Source organism: Talpa occidentalis, unplaced genomic scaffold (genome assembly GCF_014898055.3).
Source record: "Talpa occidentalis isolate TD23 unplaced genomic scaffold, MPIMG_talOcc4v2.1 talOcc4.4, whole genome shotgun sequence".
Lineage (NCBI taxonomy): Eukaryota > Metazoa > Chordata > Mammalia > Eulipotyphla > Talpidae > Talpa > Talpa occidentalis.
This window is the reverse complement of record NW_023604295.1, coordinates 110,641,098-110,659,635: the sequence shown is the minus strand read 5'-3', so window position 1 is coordinate 110,659,635 and position 18,538 is coordinate 110,641,098. Positions and strand designations below refer to the sequence as shown.

Here is an 18,538-nt window from a genome sequence, read left to right as displayed (position 1 = left end):
CCGTTCTTGACTGGCAGACTAGGCCTGAAAACCTGAAATTATGGTATCACAGCCAAACAGGGTTGGCCAGAAACAGGGTTGCTGAGATCTTGAAAGCTTGTCAAGTCTAAGGTAACTTCTGGTGGGGACCATCAGGAGCAGATGAAAGGGGACAGACAAGTCTGGGACAAAAGGAGCAAAATCATTAAGGTAATGGCTGCAATGTCAGTCTTCCCATGTATTTCTCACCCACATGTCTTCTTCAAGTGTCCCTACCTGTCTCTACTCCACTTGTCTGCTCCAAGCCCCCAAGTCCCTTGTGCAAATCGAAAGCTGAGAATCAAGCAGCCCTCCTCCACATGCATCATTTCTGGTGTCTCTCTCTGTGTCTCTCTTCCTGTCCTGTGTCTTTCAAAGTGTTCTCTGAGTCCACCTGCTTTCTGTGTTATATAGCTTCAACTGGTCACTTAGCCCCACCCTTCATTAGGTAGGGCAAGGAACATGGTACCTCCCTTTTATGGAGATGTCTCTGTTACAAACTTACATTGGCTTCTGCTTTACTGGGCAGAGAAAAGCAATCTCAAATCTCTTCTGATTACACATCTTGTAATTCCGTTCTGAAGGACCTGATATGTGACTGAAACCATAGCAAGCTGAGGCTGATAATAGCTGGCACATAAAATCCCAGGATATAAGAAAAACAAGGTGTGGCTGAAAGGGAAGTCAATTAGGACCCAAAAGATTATTTGCATTCCTGACTCAACTAGTAAGTGGCTGTGACATCTGGTACCATCACTTTACTTCACTGGGCCTTTGTGTCCTTCACCACATACAGAAATGCCATAAAACAGATTAGAAATAAAAGTCTAGTTTGGGGATTCTGTGTTTTCATGAATGCAGCTATTATTTTCCTTTTGCTAGTGTCATCATTAACTGAGAACAGCTGTGAAGGGAGACCTCTTATAAACACTCACCAAAAGATTCATCACATAGTGTGGGCATAACAGTTGTGTGTATCGATTAATTACCTACTTTTATAATTTCATCATGCAAAGTTCTATGTTATGAAAAGCCTTACACTCGAGAATTTTGCCTTTTGGTTTTGGAATATTCAAATCATTTTAGTTTTGTCCTTATTTTTATTAGCAGAATGATAACCAATCTCTTCCAATTCTGGATTTGGGATTTAGACTTGTTACAGGGCAGTCCCAGGGGGAACAAGGTGACCTGGTGTGAGACTTTCTCTGAGAATTTAACTCAGGACAAGGGCCTCCCTGGTGGCGCAAGGGTTAAAATGCAGCACTATGTAGCTCTCTGTAACCACTGCAGCACGAGTTCGATCCCCAACCATGTTGGTGAACTACATGGAGCAGACATCTCCTGACTTGCCCGCTGCTCCCCTCAGCGGTGTATTTCAGTCAATCTACTCTGACTCTGTTGGATCCTCTCACCTCCCACACCTCTGGCCTGTGGCCCAGTTCTTATATGCATAAATAAATAAATCTAAAAAAAAAAAAAAAAAAAAGGACTTAGGACAAGACCCAAATGCAGGTATGCAGAGAAATTTTTTTTTTAAGGTTTATTTATAAAGATGAGAAGGGGAAGGACAGAAAGAGAGAAAATATGTCCTTCTGGTAATGCCAACTGTGTTGAGAACCAGGTTGCAAAATGAAAGCTGGAAAGGCAAGAGAATGATGAACCCTAGGTGTTCAATTACACAGCAATCATGGCTGCTAAACTCCACCCTTAGTTCCTAGTGAGCCCCCTTCAGGAAGTCAGGTTCACAGCATGCTGGGAGTTGTAATCCTCCATGCCTGAGATCTCCTCAGCATGGAGGTGGGGGGTGAAGTCCATAAACATCAGGGTGAAGTGCATTTATGGCATACTGTTCCTCCAACACAATGAAGAATAGAATCATACTCTCTTGATATATATATATATATATATATATATATATATATGTATATGTATATATATATTTTCAAAGCTTAAACTTAACTTTGTCTGTGAAGACTGACCTGATTAACTTAAATTATAGTTACCATCATTAGTTATGATTCCTTCCTCTTAGATTCAGAAAAATCATTACTTTTTCCTCCATTTCCTTCAATGTATTTCTAGGTACATGTGAACAATCTTAGAAAACATATGATCTAATTTTATACCAACAACTGAATGATTGAGTAAGATTAAAATATTCACTAAAGCCACATAGAAAACTTGGTAGGGATCTCTCCATTAAACTAAAGTTTATGGGGGAAATGAATGACTTAGCCTATAAAATCTGGGGGCCCTGGGAAATTTGCTGGGTAAGTAGAAAGGAGGAGTATTTTCTAAACTATAGCTCCAGATAGCCTACACAGGTGCAGAAGTCTAGTTCTAGCTCCAACAATTCCAACTCTGTGAACTTAAGGGAGGTTATTAACCTCTTTGATTTCTAGTTTCCTCAACTATTAAGTGGAGATAATAAAACCAAGCTCCAAGAGTAGATATGATCAACACACACACGCACAAATATAAAATTTAAAAGAGCCTAAATTTACTAAAGGTACCCAGTCAATATATGCTAGCAATAATACAAATGGTATTTGAAGGAAGCACCCATTGAGAATGATAGAGGTCAATCTCCTGGCAGAGGAGACAAACCGTGGAGGAAAAGTCAGAGGTAAATTTGAGCAAGAGTAAAATCAACTTTATGGGCCTCCCTGGTGGTGCAAGGGGTTGAATGCAGGGTTGTGAACTGTCTTCACCCTCTGCAGCACAAGTTCGGTCCCTGGCCAGGGAGCAACCCACATGGTGCAGCAGACCTCTCCTGACTCGCCTGCTGCTCCCCTCAGCAGTGTATTTCAGTCAGTCTGCCTGTTCTGTTCCCTACTCTGTCTCTGGTGAATCCTCTAACCCCCTACACCTCTGGCCTGTACCCCAGTTCTTGTATGCATAAATAAATAAATCTTAAAAAAAAAAGTAAAACCTACTTGGGAATTAAGGGTCATGGAACATTTTCTAAAGCTAACTGTTCTTAAATACTTTTAATCCATCATTCTTCCGATGCTTCATTTGTCTTAAAGTCATGAGAAAACTTGGATAATCAGGAGCTGCAGCCTACAGAGGAGATTTAATTAGTAAAAGGGAATAAAATAATTTGCAGCATTTTGTTCTCCAAGATATAAACTACTTACTTTGACACACATAATTATTAAAATAATAACTGGCTATTGGCAGGTAGAAAACTAGAAACAAAGAAATGAATTATAAAGAGAATGGAAACTGGATAATTTTTATTCTTCTGAGTAGTTTGTGCCACTTAGTGGCCTTCAGGGAAACAAATCAATAACTATTATTTAGAGCTTCCCTCTAGCTTCTAGCGCTTTAGGAGCTGTTTCTCTATCAGTGATCTTGTAATTTCATCAATATGGTATCATTAGCACTCCACAGTTAGCAATTAACCTTTATCCAACAAGCTCAGTTATAGCTTTAGGAGAAAACTGTCAGTCACATGGAATATGCTCAGATTTCAGTGGTATAGCTAGGTCTATTTACGATAGAGGAAACAGCTGTTCAAGTTATAGTTAGAGCTAGAGTAAGTATTGATCTGCAAGAACCAATTTCCTGTTTTTAAGGCAAGCTGAGGAACCAAGGGGATATCTGTATCAGTCATTTTAAATCTTGGTAAGAAGTAAGTCCTCCTGATGGAGGCACCACGGCATTCTGGGTTCTTGCAAAGCTCATTAATGACAGAGGCATTTCAGACATCCAAACATGCATTAATATTCCACTAGTAACACTACTATATGTGCTGTGTGTTCTCACAAAATTACTTCAAATGATCTCACAAGGATGCTGGAAGGTAGTGATAATTATGTTCCTTTACTCTGATTGGAAAGTAAAGCTCGCAGAGTTGAAGTTTGTCCTTCCTCCCCCAGTTATCAAGTAGCAAAAAACCCACATTACTCATTTTTCATGAGTATTTCTCATAAGTAAACATGCACCTGGATCCTTGCCCTAGATATACTAGCAAATTTCTGGATGACCTTGAAAGTTGCCTGGCTGCTCCTCAGTGTCCTCAACTGTAAAATCAGCTGTCGTGATAGGGAGTTGCTTCAGTGGTTGTCTCATTTTCTAACTCTGAGATCTATGCTTCTAGGCATCTTGAAATTAACTTTGTATCTCAGCAAGAGTACTTTAGAATTAATTATTGATGAAATTACATCATGATGTCCTGGTCATTGTCCCATAGTATATTTTGTAAGAGTAATGATGTTTTTAGTAATATGAGCACCTCATGCAACATATGTCTTTCAAATCTTTGTGAAGGGTGTTTAGATGATTCCTTATTAAAAAATGATGTTTATGATTTACAGATTATCCTCATAATGCTATTAACCATTAATTGCCCCCAAGATCTAAAAAAAAAAAATGTTTTCAACATGTTACAAGTAACTGGAATGACTTACTAGTCAAAACAAAATAATTAAGAGTTGGATGAAGTTGTTTATATTATATATCCATGTTGTTTATACTAAATGGGAATTGGTTCACATATAAAACATCATTAGTGAAAGAGAAGAGGGTTCCAGAGACAAGTCTACAAATAACCTATGTATTATATGAAAATGTTCCAAGTAGAGGAAGAGATACCCATTTTAATTTGTTATGGACCAAATTAAATATAGAAAGAAGTATAAGCTTTGTTGGGAAATTACTTTTGTGTTTAATATATAAAGACAGTTGGCCTCAAAGATTAAAACTGAATACAATTCAACAGAGAAACAAATGACCTTTTTTTAATACAGGAAAACATTTGCAAAAAGAAAAAAACAGCCTATAAAAAAATTAAAGCTCTGCAGACTATTCCTTGAGCTGTCTAGCTTTTGAAAGTTTCCATGATTTTGTCTCTTTTCTTAATTGAGTAGTATTGTGTGTATATAAGTATATACACACATAGCTCCTATTTTTATTTTTAAATTGAAGTTTTTAGTGAGATAATTTTTACTTTTTCACAGAATATTCATTCAAACAGTTTGAGGTGATATAGCTCATTGTAGTCTTGATTAGCATTTTCATAATAATAAGTGATGATGAATATCTTTTTATATCCCTGTGCCCAGATATGTCTTTGGAGAAATGTCTACTCAGATTCTCTACCCATTTCTCTTTCTTTCTTTTTTAAAAGATTTATTTATGCATATGAGAACTGGGGTGTAGGCCAGAGATGGAAGCAGAACAGGTGGATCTACTGAAATACACTGCTGAGGGGAGCAGTGGGTGAGACAGGAGAGGTCTGCTGTGCCATGAGGGTTAGCATCCTGGCCTGGGATCGAACTCATGTTGCAGTGGCTGGCGCTAGCTTGATAGCACTGAGACTTTAACCCCTGTGCCACTAGGGAGTCCCTCTACCCATTTGATTGAAAAATCACATGGTTGTTGTTTAATTGAATGGGTTTTTCTTTTTTTTTTTTGATATTAATATTTAGTCAGATGTATGATTTGCAAATATCTTTGACCATGCCTAGAGGTATGATGCTAATTGAACTAAGTCAGAAATACAAATACAACCACCTCTCATGGTTACCAGAGGATTGGGGGTTTCAGGGTGGGTTGAAGACTTTGAGAAGGATGTTTCAGTGATGGATAGAAGTTAATTGTATGGTGGTGGCTGGAGGTAGATTTTTGGTGGTGATCATAATATCATATACAGAGATGTCAAAATATAATGCTGAACACTTGAAACTTACATAGCACTAAAAGCAATAACTATCACACATAGATTTTTGAATTGAGTGTGAGACAGAAAAGCCTTTTTCCTTTTGTTTTTGTTTTATACTTGAACTAACATTATTGCTTCTGGGATTTGAGCCAGTAAAGGAAGTCATCACATGCTTCTCTAGGATTTGTTTTCCTCTCTTTCTTATATACTCCAACCTAACTACATAGGAATGGCACAGATGGGCATTTGGTATTTCATCCTATTTATCTTCTTATTTGATACTTTCTTTACATGATAATACAACTCTCTCATACATGTACTATTGGCTTGATCACTACCCGCTCTATAATCATGAATTGCCAGTCCCAGGGAAGAAACTAAGAGGTCACTTTAAAAGTGTTTGCCCACTTGTAAGATAAAAATCTGTCACGGGGTTATTGGCTGACCTCCTTCTTCTAGAGATTATCTGTTTATCATCCTTTTCCATGTTTGTGAGGTTATTTTCTTCTCCTTAATTATAATTTTCTACATAAAGTCCATTTTATTCATTATTCAACAAATATTTATTGAGCTTATAATTTCCCAAAATGTGAGCTTGGTGGAAAAAACAGACTTCATGTTCTCATAGGACTTATATTCTCATAGAAGGTGAGAAATTAACTGAAAAATTAATGGAATGCACACACTAATTAATCTTTTATTCCAAAGGAGGTACATGTTCTGAATAATGAGAATAATAAATGAGAAGGAATAATGAAGAAATATGAAGACAGGGATATGAAGTAAGATTTCTCTGAGGAAACTATATTTGAATTAAGTTGTAAATATTCTCTTTGTCAAAATTTTATGGTATTTTATTTCAAAACTGTGTATGGTCAGATAATATCCTTATGTGTGCATTAAAAAAGCAAATATTAAAAAAATCAACATACAGGCAACTCAACACATGCTAAAAAAGCACTGGAAAAAAATCAACTCCTTCTTCATATAAGAACTGCACATTTCTCATTTGATTTATTCCAAAATATTTTCAGTTAGTTTGCTTTCATTTGCTTTTATATTGTATATAAGATTGATTTTGTCTATTATGGTTCTAATTACCTAGGTCATTGTTTCTCTATGTTTATCTTATATTTGGCAAGTTTCATACCTTTTATATGCTCACTCTGATTTTTTAAAATTTATTCTTTTGTGCTTCCTTGGTTAACAATGAATCTATTATATTTTTATCTTGTCTTATTGCATTGCCTCAAGCTTCAAGTACATTGAATTAATGGTGGTAACAGGAGAAGTACTAGCTTTACTACTGATGTAACTGAGAAGAATTATGTTTCATCATTGTTTATAATGATTGTGATAGGTTTCTTGTACATAATATTTACCTAGTTGTGGAAGCATTCTTTGACTACCTACTAATATTTTTTATTAATATTATGGAGAGTTGAATTTTATCAATTGCTTTTTAAGCATCTATTGAGATAACCATAAACTTTCCCTTTATATCTGCTAAAGTATTGAATCACAATAGTAGATAAGTATATATTTAATCCTTTGCATTTCTGAGATAAGGTCTCTTTTGTTATGCACTGGAGGATTTACTGAGATTTTGAAAATCCACGATTAAAGCTGATTTTTTATAGCTATCTGACAATCAATTCATTTGTTCTTGTTAACTTTAATTTCACTGAGTGTAATATGAATCCATTTTACCTTTTCCACAAAGTAACTGTTAGGATTAGATCAAATTGTAAAACTCTTATTTAGCAATATGTATATATGCCACTTAGCACTTATGGTATTCAAGAGAACTGAGCTATTACACTTGTTTCTTTCAGTCAGTCATGAACTACCTAGTATAAGATTAATGAGGACAAACTGAGTGCATCAAATTACCACTTTGTTCAACTGCTTTTTCCAGTGGCATTGAATATGTGAGGAGCTCAAAGTAACAAGAGATGCTACATGACTTTGTCCTAGGACTCCACCAATGTTAGAAATGCTGTCATGTCATTGTCTGATGGTTTTGTGCTACTAACCAATTGTTCTTGGGGCTACTTTTTCAAGAATAAGGACCATTTAGATGGGCAGAAAGAGAATGGCCATTGAGGGGATGTTTTAAAAATTGTCCACTAGATGGCATCAGGAGCCTATCAGAATTGTTATAACCAGGCATTTACTCACCAGTTAAATACTCACTTTCAAAAGAAAGTTAATAGTAAATGGAAGCTAGTGATAGTAGCACTTTTCTTGAGAGAGCTATTTGTCCCTTTTGTTTGGATACAGGTGCAGGTATTAATAGCAAAAATACATCTAAGGGCAATATTGCTTAGGCCTTCCTTGAAAATAATCACCTCTTTAAGGAAATTAAGCTATAGCAGAGGAATAAGATATACTTTCAGAACAACAAAAAAATCAGTGAAAACTTTTATCAAAAAAACAGTTATTTTTGTTCTCAATTGAACTGCTAACCTTTTCATGAGATAAGGGATTTCAAAAGAGCTTATTAGATAAGTATATCAATTACAAGATTAAACATGGCTTTGAAAGGAAGCTGGGTAGGTTGACAAAGTTGGAATAATTTTAAGCTTAACTCAGAAGGATATTTTGTCATCTGTTTGGGGTTGCTTCTGGCAACAGAACACTTTAATAGAATTTAGATAGCAGTAGCAGCAAATATGATAATGATTATTAATTCTTCTGATAAGAAGTTAAGGAATTTCATCAGGACTTTCAACAAGAACACTTAGAGAAGCCTCTACCCTAAACAAACACTGTTTTTTCTGTTTTATTTTGTTTTTCCTATATCTCATTTATCCTCTCCTCCTCCTATATAACTTTACTCACTTTTACAGTATATTAAAGAATGAGACACTTCTCACCTTTTGAGAAATAAGTAACATTCTGACGCTGTCAGCTTATAAAGTTGAGAGGAAAGTAGAGTGGTCAGTGGGTGGCATTTGAATTATCGGTAGAAACACCATCTCCAAACACACACTTGGACCATCAGCTGGTACAAGAAAGGTCTTATCCTTAGGAAATTCTTATAATATGCTTGAGATGATTCCATTGTTGGTTTCTAAGGGATTTCTTTACAGCTATGAAATAGTAGAGTTTTCATTAGCGATTATTTTATTGTTTTTATGCATAAACATGCCTAATAGGGACAAGGTTTCCAATGGCCCAGGATTTTAGGAAAAGGAGAAAATGAAGAAAACTTCAAAATATAGTGCATAGTAATGCATCTAGAGTAAAGATCTGATAGAAAACATATATGTCAGGGACCTTAAGAGAATTTGTTTCTTTACATAGTTAAAATTTTAGCCTCAACCTTTCTTTCATCATTTGGGGGAATTCTGACTTCTCAGTTAATCAGTTAAGTGGTCAAAATTTTAAGACATCCCACTCTTCGTAAATCAATCAAAGTTCAAGTACAACATTCTCTGTCAAGTTGCCTAGTTTTCAAGTGTTGAATCATGCTGACTAAGGGGCAGTGGTGCAGGGAGGCAGGAGAGGATTCATGCCTTCACACAGGTCATGTGAATAACAATAGTTCCATTCTAGGACTGGAGAGCTCTCCAGGTCCCTGTGTCAGAATTCCTAGCCAATAGGAGAGAGAGAAACTTAAACTGCCCCCTTTTAATTCAGTGGGAGAAAAATGTTTGGAATGTTATTTGCGTAACTGTGACCTCAATTCTTTGCAACATGCCCAGGCAGGTGAGAGAATCCACTATCAGCAGGTGGAAGTCGCAAGGGTATACATTTCACAGTTCAATTACAGAACGCTTGTTATAGGGTAATATTCTCAGATATACTAGATAAACCTACAAGGTAATAGGATTCATTAAAAAAAATGAACAAGCATAACATAATGTATGCAATCAAACAAATGTTGACTCTTTTCAGAAGTAAAATCTTTTAAGAATAGATTCAAATTTTGGAAATAGCCAAATCACAGTTTGCTTGGAGGTAGTGCAGCTAAATAATTGGGAAGCTGAGGTTTCAGTGCTCAATTCTTTTTTCCATTATAGGAACTTGTGATTTTCACAAAGACTTTTCTGGCCTGTGGTAATGTTACAGGGCAGGGAGAGAGGCAGCCCAAACCCCATTCCTGGGGACCACCCTGTTACAGTAAGGACAGATTAAAACAGATATTTGTTATTTGTCATATGGTAAAGTGTGCTTCTCTCCCAAATTGGAAACTCTGAAAAAGAATGCTATAAACTGGGCAGTCAACTTGGTAAGTCTCTAAAAGATTTAGTACATCATAATTGGATGTGCTGGTTGAGGATGCTTTGATTTAAAGAGCTGAGGTTTTGAGTCACATTTCATTAGAAAGAATTCCAAAGATTATCTGACTTTATTCCCTACTTATTCTGGGTTTTTTTCTTTTTTAAATTAAGTCTAGTACTCTAAGAAAATGTTTTGGAATTACTTTCATTAAAGTGAATTTTCTTTATTATTTGCATTTAAGAAAATAGGATTTTGTTGACAGGAAACATGAGAAAAGAAGATTTAAAAGCAATATATGATAGATTAAGACCTATGAATAAATGAATTAATTTGTTTCTAGTTTCTCTAGTGCCAGAATCACAGGATTTAGATTAATGCTGTAAAATGAGAGATTGAAACTAGGTAAAAAAGAAGTTTTTAGAGAAAACTCTAGGCCTTCTGCCCTGATGATCTATGCATCAGAAATGTGATATAGAGCAATCCATCCAGAGAGCTTTAAATTCTATACTGCCCATTTTCTGGAGGTTGATGATTTCCCCACTGGCAAGTCAAATTTCAAATAAAACTCATTGTTTATAAAGTATAAGGATTTGGTAGTCTTGATCAAAATATAAACAATAACTACCTGAGGAGAAATAAAGGAAAACCTTAGTCGTTGATACTTCAAATGACATCAAGTCAAATAGATTACCTAACATGAGCTATATGCAATAAATTGCATATTTATCTGGCACACATATGTGTGTGTGTGTGTGTGTGTACATACATATCACCTATATGAAGGAATATTTGGAAAACTTTTTCAAGAAAGTATTTCTATAGATCTGAAAAAGACTTCTTGCTCCACAATGCTGTCTTTTTCTTCTTGTTATTCAAAATATTCTGCCTTCAGAAAGCTAAGTGACTAAAATATTGGTTGTCTTCCTTATCAAAAGAAAGTAGACTATATTATAAGCCTCCCTATCTATATCAAGTCCAATAATGTTAGTTTTAGGCTCCATTTCATCCTAAAAACAAAGAGCTACCAGGAAATGCAGTGAAGAGGCAACAGGAAAGAGGGATACTGGAAAATCCTGAAATGTGGGATTTGTGGTCTGTAGAATGTGGCATTGAATCAGAAAAATTTCAGTTTCCACACAATCCGCACAGTAGAATACATACAAGCTTTGAAAGAAAAGAGTCCTTGAATTAGGGAATGGTGTTTTATCCCCAGAGTCTGCCACAAGACTTGATACATAGTAAGGTTGCCAAATTTTGCAAACAGAAACACAGCAAGTTCAGTTGAATTTTGGATTCCAGATAAATGATGAATAATTTTTATGAGTATATTACAAATATTTATCTGACAACCCTACACATAACAGGAATTCAGTTTGTGGAATGAATGTATATCATCAAGTCTCTATTGGTAGAATTTTTTTTTAAAGATTATTTATTTATACAAGAACCGGGGTACAGGCCAGATGCGCGGGAGGGTGAGAGGACTCACCAGAGATAGAGCGGGGAACAGAACAGGCAGACTGACGAAATACACTGCTGAGGGGAGCAGCAGGCGAGACAGGAAAGGTCTGTCTTGCCATGTGGGACCCTCGCCGGTGGGCCGGGATCGAACAGGTGCTGCAGAGGCTGCAGACAGCTTCACAGCACTGCGCTCATCGGCCTGCACCACCAGGGGAGGCCCTGCATCTTCTTTTTTTAAAGATTTATTTATTTATGCATGCAAGAGCTGGGATACAGGCCAGAGGTGTTGGGGTTGGGAGGATTCACCAGAGACAGAGTGGGGAACAGAACAGGCAGATTGACCAAAGTACACTGCTGAGGAGAGCAGTGGGCAAGTCAGGAGAGGTGTGCTGTGCCATATGAGTTGCTCCCTGGCCGGCTCGGGATAGAACTCGTGTGCTGCAGAGGCTGTGGACAGCTTCATAGATTGTGTATTAACCCCTTGCGACACCAGGGCGGCCTCTTTGAAGGCTTTTATGCATCAAACCCTCACAAAAAATAAGAAGACATATATGTTGGTCTCAACATAGATGTTGAGAAAGTTAACCATGTTATTGTTTAGCCAGAATGATTAGTGCTTTAAAAGTACTCAATCACTTCCCTTTCTGCCCTCCAAAATGAGAAATTTAAAGAATCCTTTTTCTTTTCACCAGTACTCATTCAATTTTTCATGGTAAGTATACAGTACAAATCCCACTGTGTATATGCATACAAAAAATCTTAGAACTGGAACAATTCTTGTTTTTTTTTTTTTGGTTGTTGGAATTCATCCAAATGTACTTTCACTCTTAAGTACCCTATTAGAAGGAAGGTAACACAGATAATAATTTTCCTTTGAAGTCCATGACTGTTCAAGATTCTTAAAGTGCTCTACATTTATTTTAACTTCTGATCACTTAAAACATGCTTCAATATGGGGAGGATTTAACCAGTCTCAAGACCTACAAAAGAGTGTTGGCCCTGATTTTCACATAATATTATATGGTTTTGTTCACTATATAAATGGGGTTTGTGGAGCCTTCCCTGATGGCGCAGTGGTTGAGTGCTGGGCTGTGAGGCTGCCCGCAGTCTCTGCAGGACCGGTTGGATCCCCGGCCACCGGCGAGGGTCCCACATGGCAAGACAGACCTCTCCTGTTTCGCCTGCTGCTCCCCTCAGCAGTGTATTTCGTCACTCTGCCTGTTCTGCTCCCTGCTCTGGCTCTGGTGAATTCTCTCACCCTCCCATACTTCTGACTGTACCCAGTGCTTGTATGAATAAAAAATAAATCTTTTTTTTTAAAAAAAAGGGGTTTGTGACTGGGATAAGTTCTTCCATGGTGTTCCTAAAGCACACATATTAAAATGTATTTTCCGAAAGCTTACATAAAATTCCGAGTGGTGTGCAAAATACTTCACAAATGCTACATACGGAGAAGAGAGCAGAGAAAGAACTCTGCTATTTAATGAATACTTTTGTATTCCAGACATTGTGCTAAATGTCTGACATCTTTGAATTTATTTAACCTTGAAAACAACTTTTTGAGTTATTTTACAGGCTATTGATTCATCCAAGGTGATATAATCTAATGAACATCAGAGACAGAATGAGAATTTTTGACAAAGACTATGCCTGCAAAGGAAGCTATGTGGAGTTTTTCTGAGTACACACTTGATAAAGGTAGTTTGCTGTTAATCTCTATCTTTTCCAGTCTATTAAAATAGAATTTCTGCTCAGGGTTGTGATTCAGAACAAGCTTTAAACCTAGTAGAGCACTCATAATCATGAGCAGGATATCCAATCACAGCTATTTTCTTAAGGAAGGTTTGTGCATTTTCTCCTGTCCACTGACAAGGATAGGCACATTCTTTGGAATTCACTCCATTACACATTCCAAACATAGCAAATCAATCATTTATTCTCAGGAAGAATGTGTTCAAAGTTCTCTTCCTCCTTTGGGTGATATGATAGAACAGTGAAAAAAACAACAACAAAAATCCTGGGTACTTAGTAGTTAAGCACAATCTGATCCAACACCCCAGATCCCAGTTGCTACAGACTTTCTAATTCTATATGCTTCATCACCTCCTGAAAGCCAAGAAGGGGAAGACTCTATTTTTCTACTGAGGGAACAAGTAGCTTTCCTCGCCTAAGTAAATATGAAATGTAGCACAAGCTAGCATAGTTTTCAAGTCTTGAACTGTGTGTTAGTACCCCCAAAAAGTTCTAATGTACACATAAGAGTTGATGGTGAAGGAAAGGGTTGGCCTTTTAAGGGAGGATGCCTGAGAAAACTTTAGATAGAATTAAACAATTAACTCCAGTTATCTCTGCAAAAAATGAGAAGGAATTTAAAGGTTAAAAAAATTAGTGGAGTTAAAAAACTCTACCCAAAGATTTTCTTTCCAGGTATGTGGCTTTTTATTTTTTGTTACCAGTAACATGGATATAACAAATGTTTAATTTGTTGCTTAATGGTAGAAAATTCATTTTTCAGTAACCTGTTCAACAACCTTTTGCTGAATGCTATTTGTGTCAGACACTGATACAGGGGTAGATCTAGAATTATAAACTTGGATGTAGCTAGTGTCACTATGAAAAAGAGGTGCCAAGATGTAAGGAAAAGATAAGGACAAATTCTAAGATAATCATTCTTTAGAGTGATTCATAAATGCCAGGCTACCCCATGTATGTTCCCACCTACCCATCATATAAACTGAATAGCAAGGCCAAAGGCTATTGAAAATTCTGTTCACTTAAAAAAATTTATATATTTTACACATCTAATAATGTGCAAAGAACCTGTGAGAAATGTGGTTTGAACAGAACAGATAATAACAGGGACTATTCAAGAGTGTGATGTCAGTCTTTTAAAATGGTGGAAGTCAAAGATCCCAGACTAGGGTTTTTGGATTTCAATTTTGCTAACCTAAAAAGATGGCTTCAGATTACAGTATTTTAAAATTTTAGCTCACTCTCAGAACTCTAATTTAATATTAACTTTTACTTAGAAATGTCTTTTGAGGAGGGCTAGCAAACACCAGGTTAGGGGGGATTGCAGTGGCCTATGATAAAGGATGGTGATTTGATGGTGGGGGTCACTTGATAAAAGACATATGAAGAGGTATGAACCCACGTCCCTAAATCATATACAGTGTTGTAAAACAGTGTCACTTCAAATTAAAAACAAAAACAAATACAAAAAAACAAAAACAAAAAAAAACCCAAAACCAAAAAATAAATAAAAACAAATGAAAAAAGCATATAAAAAAAGAAAATGTCTTTTGAAATATAATTCGAGCCAAAGAAAAACTTTCCCTCACTGGGGAAACCGTTGTTTTCCACTCCCAGTGTTCCTATTTTGACCCTTCTAGAGTTTTTTGCTGGTTTGTTTCTGAACTCAGAAGGGATGAGGGTATGATCAATTCTAACTTTAAAATCCTGGCATCTTCTAGAATTGTAGACCAGCTGTCTGTGTCAGGACAACTTGAATAAGAGAAGTTCTCTGACGTGGGGCAGAGGTAATGAAAGTGTATAAAAATAAAACTACCTGGTTCATTAACAGGACACCATGATTTACACAACTAAAAGGAGAGGTTCTTCCCTCAGCAGTAAAGATGTTTTCTAGGTTATCCGGGAAAAAGGCTGACCTAAAAATGCTAAATAAATGGATTCAAGTGGAACACTCTGTTGCCCCAACTATATTTTCAATTGATAAAAAGGTTTTCAGTTTTAATTCTAGTGTCTGTCTTCTGAAGATATATAGAGTCTAAACAGTACAGGCTTCAACTCTGAATTTAAAGAAAACGAACTTTTAGCCAAACAGCTGGTAAACAGGTTTCCTTGACATCCTTTGCAGAATCTCCTAAACCTGCTCAACAAGTACATTCTTTTTTTTTTTTAAAGATTTATTTATTTATTTATTTTTATTTATTTATACAAGCACTGGGTACAGTCCGAAGCGCGGGAGGGTGAGAGAATTCACCAGAGCCAGAGCAGGGAGCAGAGCAGGCAGAAGGACCGAAGTACACTGCTGAGGGGAGCAGCGGGCGGCAGGAGAGGTCTGCGCGCCATGTGGGACCCTCCTCTGGTGGCCGGGGAGCAGCCGGGGATCGAACCGGTGCTTCAGAGGCTGCGGGCAGCTTCACAACCCAGCGCTCAACCGCTGCGCCACCGGGGAGGCCCTCAACAAGTACATTCTAAGGGACCCTTTGTGAAGGGACTTTGAAAGATCATTTGTCTCAACTGCCTTGACACCCCATGAATGCATTCAAATATCTCATTGTCTTTTCAAAGATTCCCTTTGATCTTTCCTTTCTTAGCTAGTCCAACCTCTTACCACTATTTTTTTCTGTGGGTGTAAGGATCATTTTCCTTGCTCCTACATTATTATGCAAATCTGAGATTCATAAGATGAAAACCACAGTGCTAGACTTGCTATTATGAGTTCACTTGTCATAAAACAACTATTTAATTGAAAACAAGACACCTAATATCTTTTAAAGATTCTGAGAAAAGAAGCATTTCCATTGTTACTCACTTTCCCTGAACAGTCCTTTCCAAGTTTTAAGTCTTGTTTTCTAAACCAGATTATCCTACTAAGCCTGGGAACCAACTATCCCAGGTTAAGATTTTGATTCCATGTTTCTCTCTTTTCCTTCTTAGTGCATTTCTCTCATTGTCTTCTTCATTTCCCATAACATCTAATACCCATATAACACAGAGCGCTCACCATGTTCCCTAATGGCTTCATATGCGTGCATATGGTTCATATCTCAAAACAGTCTTTAATTTCATGTAGCTGTGCAGTCAGCTGCTGATTTCTACTGCTTCTAGAAACCTTGCCAGACCATCTGCAGACCCTCTAATTATACTTTCTGACCAGAGGGCAAATGGCAGGAATTAAATATGTTATGATTGTATTTGACAAAATTTCAGAATTCCAATGCTCCACCTCAGAAACAATACCAGCTGGCCTTTAGTAGGATATAGAGGCTAATAAGACTCTCTCTTCAATTGCAGCAGTGCTTCTCTGAGTCAGAAAGTACTGTTGACACTTAATAATAGCAGAACTCAGACCTTACACAAATATCAATCATCATCTGATCAGAGTAATAGGGCTGGGTGTGAGTGACAATAACAAAACTTTTCTGAGGCTGTACCTACAGAAAAGTTCAGGAGGAATTATTGTGACTGATTTGGGGAAGCACAGAAAAATATATGATAAAGCTTTAATTGCAGCTTTCAGGATCCTCCACTAATAGAAAATACTGACAAGACTATGAAGGTGACAATTTAATTTAGCTCATCCATTCTATAGAGTGATCTGGGTGTGAAGATGTACAGGATTCTGTGAAACCCTATACACTAGTGATAGTTCAACTGGAAAATGGTTTTCCCTTTCTCCTCAGTAGTCCACCCCAACATGGCCTGATTTATGTATGATCACACATTAAGCCACACTCAAGAGTAATTCATTCCTGTCCATCTAACTTTTAGTTATCACATATTACGTCATCATTTGAAATCCTGCACAGTCTCCCATATAAAGGCATGTTTCTGGGGTAAGGCTGCATGTACAGGACACACACATTTTTGTTTTTACTTTGTTTTGTTGCATGAGAGCCTGAAGACTTTTCATTAGTTGAAAGGGAACTTTATGCTTTATTTTGTCAGTAGAATGTCAGATGATGTGGATGTGGCAATAAGTTTGAAAGGAAAGAAGGGAAAATGGACTTGGAATGTGTCCCTTGCTATATGGTGAGGGAAATGATGTTATTTAGAAAAACTGAGCTCAAATTCCAGAGATTTGTAATTAAATGTAGAGATGTGTTGTTGGGCTAACTTTCCTTTTTGTTTTTAATATCAACTTTATTGAGTTATCATTTATTATATATTGCATTATAAGTGTACAACTTAGTGTACAGGCTTATGAAACCATTGCCATATAAAGAGAGAAACTATTTATATCACCCTCCAAAATTTTTTCTTGCCCCTTTCTATCCATCCTCTCTTTATCCTTAAGCCCTGCCAACACAGAACTGCTTTTTTTGCATTATCTAGATTTTTATATAAATGGATCATACTCTGATGGCTGTCATCTCACAACCACCAGAATGATTTTGACATTAATTTTTTTGTTGTGTATATTAGTAGTTTGTTTCTTTTTTTGAATAATATTCCATTGTATGGATGTGACATATTTGGTTTCTCTATCACCTTCTGAACATCTGGGTCATTTCAATTTTGGTTATTGTGTATATATATAGCTACTGTGGATTACTTCCAATTTTGGGTTATTGTGCATAAAACTGCTATACATAGGGCCTCCCCTGGTGGTGCAGCAGTTGAGCGCTGGGCTGCGAGGCTGCCCACAGCCTCTGCAGCGCCGGTTCGTTCCCCTGCTGCCGGCGAGGGTCCCACAAAATAAAATAAAAACTGCTATACATATTTGTGTACAAGTCTTTATGTGGACATTGTTTTCACTTCTTATGTGCAAATACTTGGGAGGGAGTGGAATGTCTGGGTCATATGTTTACACTTTTAAGAAGTTACAAAAGTTTTTTCAAAGTGATTGAATCACATTACATGGTGGGAATGAGAGATACATGAGATTTTCAGTTGCTCAATATTCTCACCAACATTTGGTAATATCCATCTTTTGAATTACAGTCACTCTACTGGACACATGGTGGTAGCTCACTATAGTTTTAATTTTCATTTCCCCAATGACTAACATGGTTTACATCTTTTCACACTATTTGTATATTGTCACAGTTCATCAACATGAAAGGAAGCAGAATATTCTGGACGAAGGGAGCAATCATGTGGAAGATTGAGAGTGAAAAAGAAAATTTAAATTGCTCAATGTGGCCAGGAAATAAAATGTGAGACAAGAATGATGAGGAATGAGGGCAGAGAATGAAATAGATGACAACTCGAGATTATTATGCTCCATTAAGGCTTCATCTCAAGAGAACCACCAAAGATACATAATCAGCAGATGGTAGGATCAGATTTTTAATTTGAAAGAACATTCTGGTCTTTGTGAAAAGTGATTAAAAGAACAACCATTTGGGAAATAATTGCTGAATTCTAGGTGAGTGATGATTGAGGTCTGAACTAAGGTAAAGAGTATGGGAT

The 18,538-nt window shown here is 36.8% G+C and overlaps 1 long non-coding RNA gene across 1 annotated transcript in view; it reads left to right on the top strand.

Moving 5' to 3' along the window:
- The window catches only part of LOC129146772 (uncharacterized), a 133,928-nt gene extending 115,693 nt beyond the window's left edge, over window positions 1-18,235 (top strand). Inside the window, exons 3-4 of the long non-coding RNA XR_008553971.1 lie at window positions 12,953-13,075; window positions 18,173-18,235. This is a non-coding gene — a long non-coding RNA (uncharacterized LOC129146772). The remainder of the gene's footprint in view (window positions 1-12,952; window positions 13,076-18,172) is intronic.
- Window positions 18,236-18,538: the final 303 nt, after the last annotated feature.